Source organism: Schistocerca nitens, chromosome 4, assembly GCF_023898315.1.
Source record: "Schistocerca nitens isolate TAMUIC-IGC-003100 chromosome 4, iqSchNite1.1, whole genome shotgun sequence".
In the NCBI taxonomy this organism is placed as follows: Eukaryota; Metazoa; Arthropoda; class Insecta; order Orthoptera; family Acrididae; genus Schistocerca; species Schistocerca nitens.
In genome coordinates, this window is record NC_064617.1 from 191,278,521 (window position 1) to 191,290,846 (window position 12,326).

The window sequence follows — 12,326 nt, forward strand, 5'->3', positions numbered from 1 at the left end:
AGAAAACACTAGTGGTAATACAGAGATAACATCGACTCAATAGCAACTGTATTACTGTTATAAACTTAGAGAGTACAATCAACGTGAACTACAAGAACAAATCAAAGATAAAACTTATGAGTCTGAATTATTGAACAACTTACAAAAAGATGATCTGCACAAAATATTACTGAAGTATATGACAGTATTTCCACATAAGCCTGGAGTACTGGACAATTACACATGCAGTTTTAAGATCAAGGACGAAACTCCTTTCTTTTGTAAACCGTAATCACAAGTACCACAGTTTAATATTGGAGACATAGTGTTAATCAATGATCACATGAGATCAAATATTAAGAGAGAGACCAGTAAAGTTTTTTGTATATTGGACCCTACAGAGTTGAGGGAGTTTCTCATCCAAATGCATTATTTCTAGTAGAGCCAACTATGGGAAAAGAGAAAGGACAATACAACATAGAAATGGTAAAGAGATTTGAACAATATAATTTCCGACTGGAAGCCCAGTCAAGCACTGTTTCTTACTCTGAACAAGGTGAATTAGGTAATCTTTTTTAACATTCACATTTAATGATTCTATTGCGGGTGGGTTTGTGTAGGAGAAGTGTGGAATTTGCAAACACTACAAGTCACACACACAATTAACACAGTGCAATTGTTTACTCCCTAAAGTCATTCTGTAGCAGGGTGTTGGACTCACCTTTTGGGGCCTGTTAAGATGAAGTTGGGACATTACCATTCTGTAGGGAATGTCAACCACTCTGTGTCCTCCTGCGTCCTGATGAAGAACCTGGCAGGGAGGGTGTCCTGGGGTAGGAGGTTGAGAAGGGATTTCGTCTTTGGTGTCCAGCTACTTTCCTTATTTGGGTCCAACACTCTGATTCTATTTTTTTCACTTTCTTACTTCTCAACTTTGAGCACCAAATCTGAACTCCTCTTTCCATATTCATATGTACCTGTTGTTGAGACCATTCCCTGTTTTCTGTGTCAATAGTGACATTCCTCACGGAGTGGTTATTAAGTTTACTTCAGTAAACTCCGCGAGGAACAATGCGTGCACCTGTGTCTATCTTTCTGCATGATCACGTCAGTTGGAAGACATGTCTTGTTAGGTCGGTCTTCACATGAGTGCTGACTTTAGTGATTCGCAAGCATTCAAGACAAAGCATTGCCTTCTGCCTCTTCTACCCCTTTTGTTGGGCTGAGTTAGTTTGCCATCACATTATGGACATTGTTTGACTTGCACATATCCAGTAACTACTCAAGTTCATTCATGTACCCTCTCAGCACCCCGTGGAGCACCGTTACTTTATCAGTTCAATCACCAACCCACAGCTAACTACCAGCTTTGTATCTACTGCCAACTAGCTTGTGAGGAACATACCTTTATAACAGTTTATCAATTACTGATCATGAAACTATGAGGGGATTTGTCTGCCCTATTGTGACACAATGTATTAATGCATTCTAGATAGTTGGACTTGTGTTAGCTAGTGACACCACTGACACACTGTACGTTGCTGATAATCATGCTCACCGAGGCATGCCAAGCTGTTGTCTCTCTGTCTATAATCAGCAGTTAAAAGGAGGTGCCATATTGTGTTTGCTCTGTTTGTTAGTACTGTGTGTACTCCACCGTATCAGACCTTTTATCGCCCGGTATACCTAATACCTGAATGGTTAGACAAGTTATAATAATGGCTGACAAGGATTTAACCATACTGAGGGAAGAAGAAGTAGCATTGCAGTAGATTGCCAGTTGCTTAATAGATTGTGAACCACTGTTAAAATCTGTAAACAGTGAAATTTTTCATACTCTATGGGATCCAAAACAGATGCTGTCACTACCCAAGAACAACTACAAAGCACCAAGTCAGCCTGTGTGCTAAAAACAGTAATTGGCACTTTGGATCAGGCTGATGCTGAATACTGGAATAAAGCCCTCCACCAAGCTATATCCTTTGCTTCTCAAAATAATACAATTCTTGTATACATGACACACATACTAAAGATAACATCCTGACTGCTATTAACTCATAATGTAACCACCTAGCTAGTACAGCAGTATGAAGAACTTAAGAATTCAGTCCAACTTGGATTAATAAGTATGTGCAGGGAATTTTCAAACCTAACTGCCAGTTTACAAGTAACCAAGGCGTTACAGAGTTTGTTGCATAACTCGCATGCAACACAGCTATACATCAACACTCTGCATACTATCATTCAGTCAGGTCTGCAACAGAGACTCAGTCCTAATTGATTGCCTGCCAAACCTTTTCTGTAAGTGTTACAAAAATTTCAGTCCATTCATCACCACCCATGCAAATGATTTAACCCATATGGGAATCGACTTCGTCATATTTCTATGCAGCCACCAAGGTGCAACTGTCATGGTCCCTAGATAGGTTGAATGTGCAGATATCATTTCCTATCACTTGTGCTAATTGAAAATTCAAGTATTACCATCTTCACCCATTCCAGTTGCTTGAGCACCTGCCCAGAAACAAAAGGTATTTAGTTGTTAGTAAAGATCATCGAACACACTTAGCAATGCTGCTTAATGCTTTTCAATTTTGGATCCATACCAATTATCACATGTATTTTACCATATCACTTAGCACTAGGGAAGGGACTGTGAAATCACATTATTTTTGGAGGAAACTAAGGGGCCCCTTGTCATCTTACTGTTGCTGTGATACACAAACCTGGTTCGTCCCTGTCAAGCAGTTTGCTATACTCTGTACCACGGTCTATTGCACTGGTTTTACTTTATTACAGGCATATGTTTATCTCTCATACCTATTAGATCAATTGGACGGGGGGAGGGGGTGGGGGGGGGGGGGGGAGTGTGGACTTCTATTGAACAGTTCCTCCTATGACATAGTCACACCCACTTTCAAACTACCTGCCCAGTAAACATAAGCACTTAACACATGCTTCACATCTTTTCTATTGTACCTGCCTGCAGCTCCTCTCCTACCCTTGTGTTGTGCCATCCTGACAGCCTGCCTACACTGCCGAACAACAAGACTCATCTGTTGCAATCTATCAATGATTTATTGGTTCAAGAACCAGATCAGATTACTCTTGACTATGTTGCTAAATGAATTCTTGAGTGGAATACTAAAGACTATCTACACATGACAATTATTTCTAGTGCTACAACTGTTTCGTCAACTCTGCTCATTGTCTGTCTTGTTGTACGGGTTCTTTATACCCGAGGTTAGTGTAAGCTCTTTAAGTCAATACAGCCAACAGTATCTGAGCACCAGCTGTCAGGTGAATAACATGGTTAGGGCACTTTGGTGTATGTTATATTCCAGGCATTGCCCTTCCTCCTTGGTTAATGTTAAGAGCTCAAGTACTCACCAGCAATGGTTGTTTTCCTTAAATGAAATATTTGATTGCCTTATACTATAGGAATGTATTAACCAAAGAACGATGAAAATGTAACAATATATAGAGCACTTTGTGCTTGGTCAGTTTCCAACTAGGTTATCTTCCATACAAGGGGTAGTGATTGGTCAATAATGTTCAATGAATTATAGAATATACAAACAAAAAAAAGAAAAGTGTAAACTATTAGTCAATTCACAGGGGAAATTTATAAACGGATGACAACCTAATACTATTGCCAATTTGTAAAGTTTGTGACTCCAAGACCCTTTTCATAATACCTCTAAATGAGCCTCCATTGATGTCTCCCCTTGATGGAGTATTATGGTCTCTCATAACCGATGAGACCTCATCACTGTACTTGCCAACCCTGCTGGTTGGTTGCGACTACAGGCGTTGCCAGCAAGCCAGTCTAGCCACTGTCTGAGTCATGCCCCTCAGCAGCCCTGTGCTATGCTCACATGTTCTATCCACTGCTGCTGCACCTGGTGTCACCTTCACTCTGATGGCACCACATCAGCACAACAATTCAAAAAAGCTCCTCTTCCTCTCTTCTCTGTTTGGTAATGCGACCAACCTGAATATTACTCATTGTAAATACATTTTCTTAAATTCTACAGCCTAAAGCTTTGGTCCTTGTGTTATTTCAAAGGTTTTTCAGTTTTAAAAAGCATCCTTCCATAGATTAAAACCACTGTCAAATGTCGCATAATCTTTCCAAGGAAGTAATTCAACACTTGCCATCAACTGTCATTATTAAGTCAACATAATTCCAACAAACGGCTTCTGAGGAAGGGGGAGGGTGTCAGCATGGTGAGCAGTCAGACAGAGTTACTGGACTTCAAATTTTTTTATTTTATTTCTTCCTTTAGATTTCTGATGTAGTCAGCAACATCTTGCAGTCAAGCTATTGCTGAACTTGGGCCGGTGAATACCAGATGTTTCTAGATACCACACCTACCCATGCTCAGCCCACACAAACATTACACCCACACTGGATACTGCTGACAGGGAATGCTAATGCAAAGCACTGCTAACAGAGGGATGCGTCCAAAGTACCTCCTGCCAATCAATCAGGTGGTTGGGAATGTTCACGTGGGGGGACAGGGAGCGGACTGGCGAGAGCACGTCTGTACCACAGAGTAACATTCTTGTCCACCAGCTCTCATCTCAACCAGGCATGTTCTGCTGCTACTCGTTCCAGGTACTATGACCATCAGACTGTGGCAGTCTCCTGTCAAGCCATAGTGTTTATTTTCTTGTATCCCTTAGTAGTAGGAGATTGAGCAATAAACTCCAGTCAGTGATCTAAACACTTCTGGCTTTGTCTTTTCAACAAATCCTGATACTCCACAATGCCCTCATCCTGTCTGAGTCATAATTTCGATCCATCCAGGCACAGAAAATACATCAATGTAGAATGTAACTCAGCACCACAGAATGGCCTACAAGAGTTTCAACATTACATGTATCTCAATTATTTGGTGTACATATTGTGTTATCTTTTAGCTGATGTTGGCACTCTGGCACTAGTCTTGGGGGATGTCACACCACCTTTGGTAAGGCCCCACCTTCTCTGTGGTCACGGAAGCCCTGTAAAAAGCTGTTAGGGCCCACATCAGCATAGGCACCGTTGCAAAGGTGTAAATTTTGTTTCCTTCACAATACATACAGTGCACGGCCACCTCAGCACACAACTTGCCACAGGTGCGCCTAAATGCGACAGTTAAAAGAGGTATGTTTTAGAAGTCTCACTTGATACATACCCAAACCTATGGAAGCGAAGCAAGAGAGTGAGCAATCTACAGAAATGTCAATTTCCAATTTCTTAAAATGCACTTGGCTGTCTTCATTGACAAACACCATGTGAAGTTACTTTTAGACACCACAGCTTTTGCATCATAACCAACTTTTTGGTAACAAAATCATTCATAGAGTAAATTTTTTGGTGGTAGCTGACCCCAAAGTGGACATTTTGGGACAGATTCTTTCCTCTGTTTTGCTTTTACAGTTCACAAGACAATTCACATCATGCAATTCAAAGGGTCTTGTGCCATCTTAAAAGCTGTCTGTGATAAATATGCTGAAATTTTTTACCCTGGCCTACAGAAGAAAATTGATTTTGAAGCCATAAGGTGATGGCAGCACTGTGTTTTTTCAAAGCCTGTATGGCTTTTGGCTCTTAATAATGTCCTCAAAACAGAGCTGGCCACTCCTTTAGTAACAGTATGCAAACCCAATGGTACCTTGAGACTTTGTGGCAATTTCAAGGAAACAACCAATGCATGGCCTCAAGCGGAAATTTATCATCTACTGAAACCCAAATAAACTCTTTGCACTTTATTCAGTAAAACTGACATTGCAGAAGCATTGCAATGATGTGGTTTGTTCCCCTACATACGAATGTTCACTCACCTTTGCTGAATTCTTTTGTAGATGCTCACCTACTCTGGAACCACATACGAAGTACTTGGCTAAAAAGGCTGTAAGCAAACTTAGCTCCACTAAATGTGTTCACAGGGTACAAAAAGATTTAAAGTTTCAGATCTAACTGTATACAGTTTGCAATGCGACTTTGACACGTACAACATAATCACTCTTACGTAGCCAGTTTAAGGTTCCCAATCTGTCCTTATCCTGAAAATAAACAAGGATTTTAAATAGTTTGAATGCTTGCACTACACTTTGCAAATGTTCCCTTTGGACAATAAGTTCTCAGTTACAATTGCACAGCACGCCACACAGAATTTAGCTATTCAAAATAATGTCACAGTTTGCATAGAAAAGATCCAGAATTTGCACAATCATTTCCACTTGTACTTTAACACTTTCTGGTAAGTTGAGTTATGACTTAACTCAAAATTAATACAATTTTACAGAGCTCAGTGAAACACATCCCACTGTCACAGCAGCTGAGCACTGAGTCCTCCAGGCTCACAATCACAATTTTACTCACAGACCTAGCACTTGCAAAATCATGCTCTTCTGATTGGCTGAATCCCCGTGTAACCAATCAGCTCTCAATTTCGATCTATACCCTCCCATGTATTACTAAATACTATGTTTCATACAAACAAATAAATGCAAGTGAATTCCCTCCCTCTTTAAGCATCTGAATTGCTGAAATACGTTATTTGCCTCCACAGTACTGGTCTCTTACAATTCATAATTTCCCCGATGTACATGACTCATATACACGGTACAGATCCACACTGCCACTCTCTTATAAATTCTGGAACTTACATTCGCAAACATCTGCATATCATACACATGCCACACTTATTCCTTCGTTCACTCAAATAATGTTGGCATTATTCAAACAATGGAAAATACAAGATGGAATGTAACAATATTATGAGAAGGTAAATTGCTACTCACCAAATAGCAGAGATGCTGAGTTGTAGAAAGACACAACAAAAATACTCTCACAATTAAAGGTTTCGGCCATTACGACCTTTGTCAACAACACACCCACCCACCCACACACACACACACACACACACACACACACACACACACACACACACCCACACACCCACCCACACGTGTGTGTCCGTCCACGTAGATGAAGGCCTTAATGGCCGAAAGCTTTAATTGTGAGAGATTTTTTTTGTTAAGCCTATCTGTGACTCACCATCTCTGCTATATGCTGAGTAGCAACTTTCCTTCTCGTGAAATTGGCATTGTTTAACATAAATCATAGTGTCAATAAAGATAAAAATTATTATGTAAAACTGAATGTAAAAACTATTTGTTGCATTGTTGTTAAAAGGCTAGATACATAGTTAAACTTCTTCACAAACTTTTATCCAATATTTTTTAACTTTTTTGTAGGGGGCACATTGTGCTCATGTGGGAGTGATCTAGATGCTTGAAAACAATAAACTGGTAGCCAAGATCACAGGAATTCTTTTTATTCCATGATTACCAGTTTCGGCGAAACTAAAGCTGTCATCATCGGATCTTAGGACCTGTATGTGTCCAACCGATGATGGCGACTTCAGTTTTGTCGAAACCAGTAATCACAGATGTTTTATCATGTTTGAACTTGTCAGGAAGTTACTTGTTCATAGATGTTCTACAATCTGTGTTTTGTGTGATTTTGTGCATCTCTAAAAGTACTGTAGATAGGAAGCTGAACTTTGTTAATTTCAGCTAGCTACGCAAGCTTTTTTAGCTATTGACATAACAAAATGTTGTACCAAGTTCTGCCCCATCTCTTATATGACGAAGCTGGAATTTATAATAATTGTGTAATATTTTGTTGTTTGGACTGCAGTGAAGCAACACAGCATGGCTGAAGGTGAGACTGGTTCACACAAGACTATCTGTCGCAGTGAAGCAATAACTCATTGCATGTATTATGGGGGTTTTATATCGGCAGTGTAGGTTGCTGTGCAACAGCATATTTTCAAATCCCACTGGATGGAGCACCACAAACTTACGTACCATATGCCTTTAATGTTACCTTTTGGGATCCCTTCAGACCCTACCCCATATTTCAGTGTTTTATGGATCAACTATTACAGGGAATTCCCAACTCTGCATCCCCTGACAATATTTTGCCACAGATGCAACACCAGAGAATCACCTTCAAAACCTTGAGCTTTTGTCCCAGAGACTGGGAACAAGAGAACTTAAAATCAAGATGCGCAAGTGTTCTTCCATGCAACTTTTCTTGACATATTTAGGGTTTAAATTCAGCAAATTAAATGGAACAAATGAGGGCTTATATTACGACAATCAATAAAATGCTCCCCCACCCCCACCCCCAAAAAAAGGGGGTCAAAAACTGACAAGTATCTATGGCATAATCAAGTATTAAGGCCAATTTACTGCAAACCTATTGGGACCTTCTCACCCACTGAACCAGCTATGGTGCCAAGGTACACATCTCGAATGGTCACCTTGATGTGACCAACCATTCCAGGATTTAAAAGATTGCCTGAAGTGGGCACTATGTTTAATGATGTGCACCCCTGGTTCACCTCTAATAGTAGAAATGGAAATGACCCCCATAGTATTGGTGCATTCCCATCCCATAAGTATCCTGATGGCACCAAGCACCCTATTACATATGCCTCCAAGACATTATCTGCTTCTCACCAATGCTACTCTCAAAAAGAGATGTATTGGTACCATTTGACACTCTCATGGAAACTGAGTAGCTGGTGCAACATTACTATCGACTGCTACGGCACTTCTACTCAGAGGGCACTGGTTCTCAAATATGACCTCTGACAAAATAATGCCAAACCCTGGCATATAAGCCAGCCTAAGCCAGTGCTAATGTGAGCATCATAGCACATGGTGCGAGCATCATCATCCTGCCTAAGATTGTAGACAAAATCTGATGTGTGCAGGTGTAGATCACCTTTTACAAAATATAGGATATTAACTTGCTATATACCTTAGAAAGTGGTCATTCTGAGAACCCAAGAAAATACTGATCCTATATAAAATCGCTGAATGGGTCGAAGGCTTCTATCCATTCAGTCACTGAATTGTCTGTTGGGGCAGTAGAACAAAGCAAAAGGAAAGCTGAAGTTAAATTTCGTGTTTGAAAAATCATTAATGCAGGCGGACCATCATGTGATCATCCATATGGAACACAGTAATAGATATCTCTGGAGTAGGTGTGCAACTGAAGGAGTTGAACACTAAATTCTTACACTAGTGGATATTTCATGGTATTATTCTCTTCAATAATGAAAAAATATATTTTGTCAAAATTAGGGTATTTCTGGACTCCTGATTCGCTAAGAGATAGTTAATTAACCCTTTAAGTGGGCATGATGGATATATCCATCCACACTATGATAATTCACAGTGGGTTCCAATATATCTGTCCACTGGGTTCTGTGGCTAGTAGCCAGTGAGAATGACAAGTTATCGGCCTGCCGTTGACAGTGTGGTATTAGTTGAGCTTCGTCCACTAGATGGCAGCTCTTGTCAGGCAACACAGCGTGTTCTAGGCCAGTTATAACATTGTCCACTAGACAACATGTCAACAGTATGCGTCCAGTGAAGCAGCTGCAACAGCGCATCTTTTTTTGTCTGTGTTTACCGCCACGTTAGTGAGTGATCTTTTGCAATAGCGAAAAGAAATTGTTTATCAGATTCGGAGATTGAGCAGTTGCTTTTAGAAAGTGATGATAATTCCACTGACAGTTCTGAAAGTTTTCAAGATACGCATATTGAGGCTAGTGAAAGTGACCTCAATTCAGAAACATCTGATGACGAAACACTACTGCAGCAGGTGGTACCTAGTGCATTTGTGCATGCTAGTTCAGTTTGTAATCAATATTTGTAGGGTGGTAGTAGTAGTACAGTTGTACCTCTAAAACAATATGATGTGATGAGTTGTTTTGTGTGTTTTGTGGATGATACTTTGTGCACAATAACAGCTGAACAGGCGAACTTATATGCAGAACAGTTCCTAGCTTCTCATTCCAATTTAGCACCATGCTCCAGGGTTCGCAGTTGACAGGATACTACACATGACAAGGTAAAAGCACTTATTGGAATGCTTATACTTAAAGGAATTCTTCACAAACCAGACCACAAGATGTACTTTTCAAAGAGAGAATCAGTTGAAACATATTTCTTCAGGAAACTGATGAGCGATAAGAGGTTTCATCTTTTACTGAAATTCCTCCACTTTGCTGACAATACCTCGCATGACCCACTAGGCACTATCAGCGGAAAACTATTCACAATTCACCCCATTATGCAGAATATGCGGCGTAAATTCAGATCAGTATACATGCCAGAAAGGAACATCACCTTTGACAAACCATTGTTGCCCTGGAAAGGACAGCTTGGATGGAGGCAATATATTCCATCAAAGCATAGCAGATACGACATCAAATTGGACGAACTCTGTGAAAGCAGCTCCGGGTATGTATGAGACTTTATTGTTTATACTGGAAAGGACACTAATTATGGTAGCCAGTGTTGTTGTTGTGGTCTTCAGTCCAGAGACTGGTTTGATGCAGCTCTCCATGCTACTCTATCCTGTGCAAGCTTCTTCATCTCCCAGTACCTACTGCAACCTACATCCTTCTGAATCTGTTTAGTGTATTCATCTCTTGGTCTCCCTCTACGATTTTTACCCTCCAATACCAAATTGGTGATCCCTTGATGCCTCAGAATATGCCCTACCAACCGATCCCTTCTTCTAGTCAAGTTGTGCCACAAATTTCTCTTCTCTCCAATTCTATTCAATACCTCCTCATTAGTTATGTGATCTACCCATCTAATCTTCAGCATTCTTCTGTAGCACCACATTTTGAAAGCTTCTATTCTCTTCTTGTCTAATCCATTTCTCGTCCACGTTTCACTTCCATACACTCCATACAAATACTTTCAGAAACAACTTCCGGACACTGAAATCTATACTCGATGTTAACAAATTTCTCTTCCTCAGAAACGCTTTCCTTGCCACTGCCAGTCTGCATTTTATATCCTCTCTACTTTGACCACCATCAGTTATTTTGCTCCCCAAATAGCAAAACTCATTCACTACTTTAAGCATCTCATTTCCTAACCTAATTCCCTCAGCATCACCCGACTTAATTCGACTACATTCCATTATCCTCGTTTTACTTTTGTGGATGTTCATCTTATATCCTCCTCTCAAGACACTGTCCATTCCGTTCAACTGTTCTTCCAGGTCCTTTGCTGTCTCTGACAGAATTACAATGGTAGCCAATATCCAGATGAAAAAATAACCTCTCGAATTGTTTTGGAGCTTGCACACGATCTACTCAGGAAAGGCCACTGCATTTATCTTGACAACCGCTACACCAGTCCAGATTTGGTGGGCAAACTAACCAGCAATAACACTGACATTGTCGGCACAATACGGCAAGACAGAAAGGGGTTCCCTGACTTTGTAAAAAAGGAAAAACTGAAGAAAGGGGAGTACATAACAGGGCACAGAAGCAAAAAGATGGTACTGAAATGGGAAGACAAAAGAGATGTTGTTATGGTCAGCACCTTCCATGATGATACATTTTTAAATGTAAACGCAAAGAAGGGAATAGTACAAAAGCCACATGTTGTCAACAAGAATATGGGGTGTGTGGATAGGTGCGATTCTCAGTTAAAAGCTACCAGACGGCCAGGAGCAGGCTGAAAAAATATTATCAGAAGCTTTTCCGCCACTTATCGGACATCGCATGCTTCAATGCATACGTACTGTACAAGAAGTATAGTGGCGAACAAAGCAAAATGTGCTTCATGATTAGTCTCGGCGAACAGTTGATCATATATTCACCACAAAAAGAGACATCAGTATGACGTCCACCTAGAACACCGAAAGCAACATGCCTTACACCCAGGCATTTTCTAGACCTTCTGCCGCCCACAACGAAGAAAAGACTAACAAGGTGGTGTGTGGTGTGCACGGAAAAAGGCCTTCATACTGGTGTGCGGAATGCGGAGTTTCCTTGTGTGCAGCACCTTCTTTTAAAATGTTTCACACTGAAAACAACTTGTGGTATTGTGAAAATACAGTTTTTTTAACTTCTCCAATATATTTTATTCCTTTCCACCGAACATCAATTTAAATTCAACAGCGAAAACCTGAAGGAAAACTTTTATGCACGAGAACAGTAGGCAGCACTACTGCGGATGGGCGTGCTGGTGCATATTACCCACTGCGGAAGAGGCGCACGCATGCAAGCTACCCACTTAACGGGTTAAGCAGAGTGTTTCAGAAAAATAGGAAGAAAATGAATACAAGAAAACAAGTGACGAAAGGTGAACTGCCACACAACTTGAAACTGCTACATAATTTTGCTGTCACAATGGTTTTTCCTTTAATGAAGATTTATACGAAGTGCTATATGTATTTTAAAGTACTTTGGTGGCTGCAACACATGTTTATCTTTCTTCTCCTGTTCTGTTTATCTTACATTTGGCAT

At 40.4% G+C, this 12,326-nt stretch overlaps 1 protein-coding gene across 2 annotated transcripts in view; it reads right to left on the reverse strand.

The window, feature by feature from the left end:
- LOC126251334 (transcriptional regulator ATRX homolog) overlaps positions 1–12,326 on the reverse strand; it is a 500,398-nt gene that overhangs the window by 227,776 nt on the left and 260,296 nt on the right. The gene's annotated exons all lie outside the window — the stretch shown is intronic.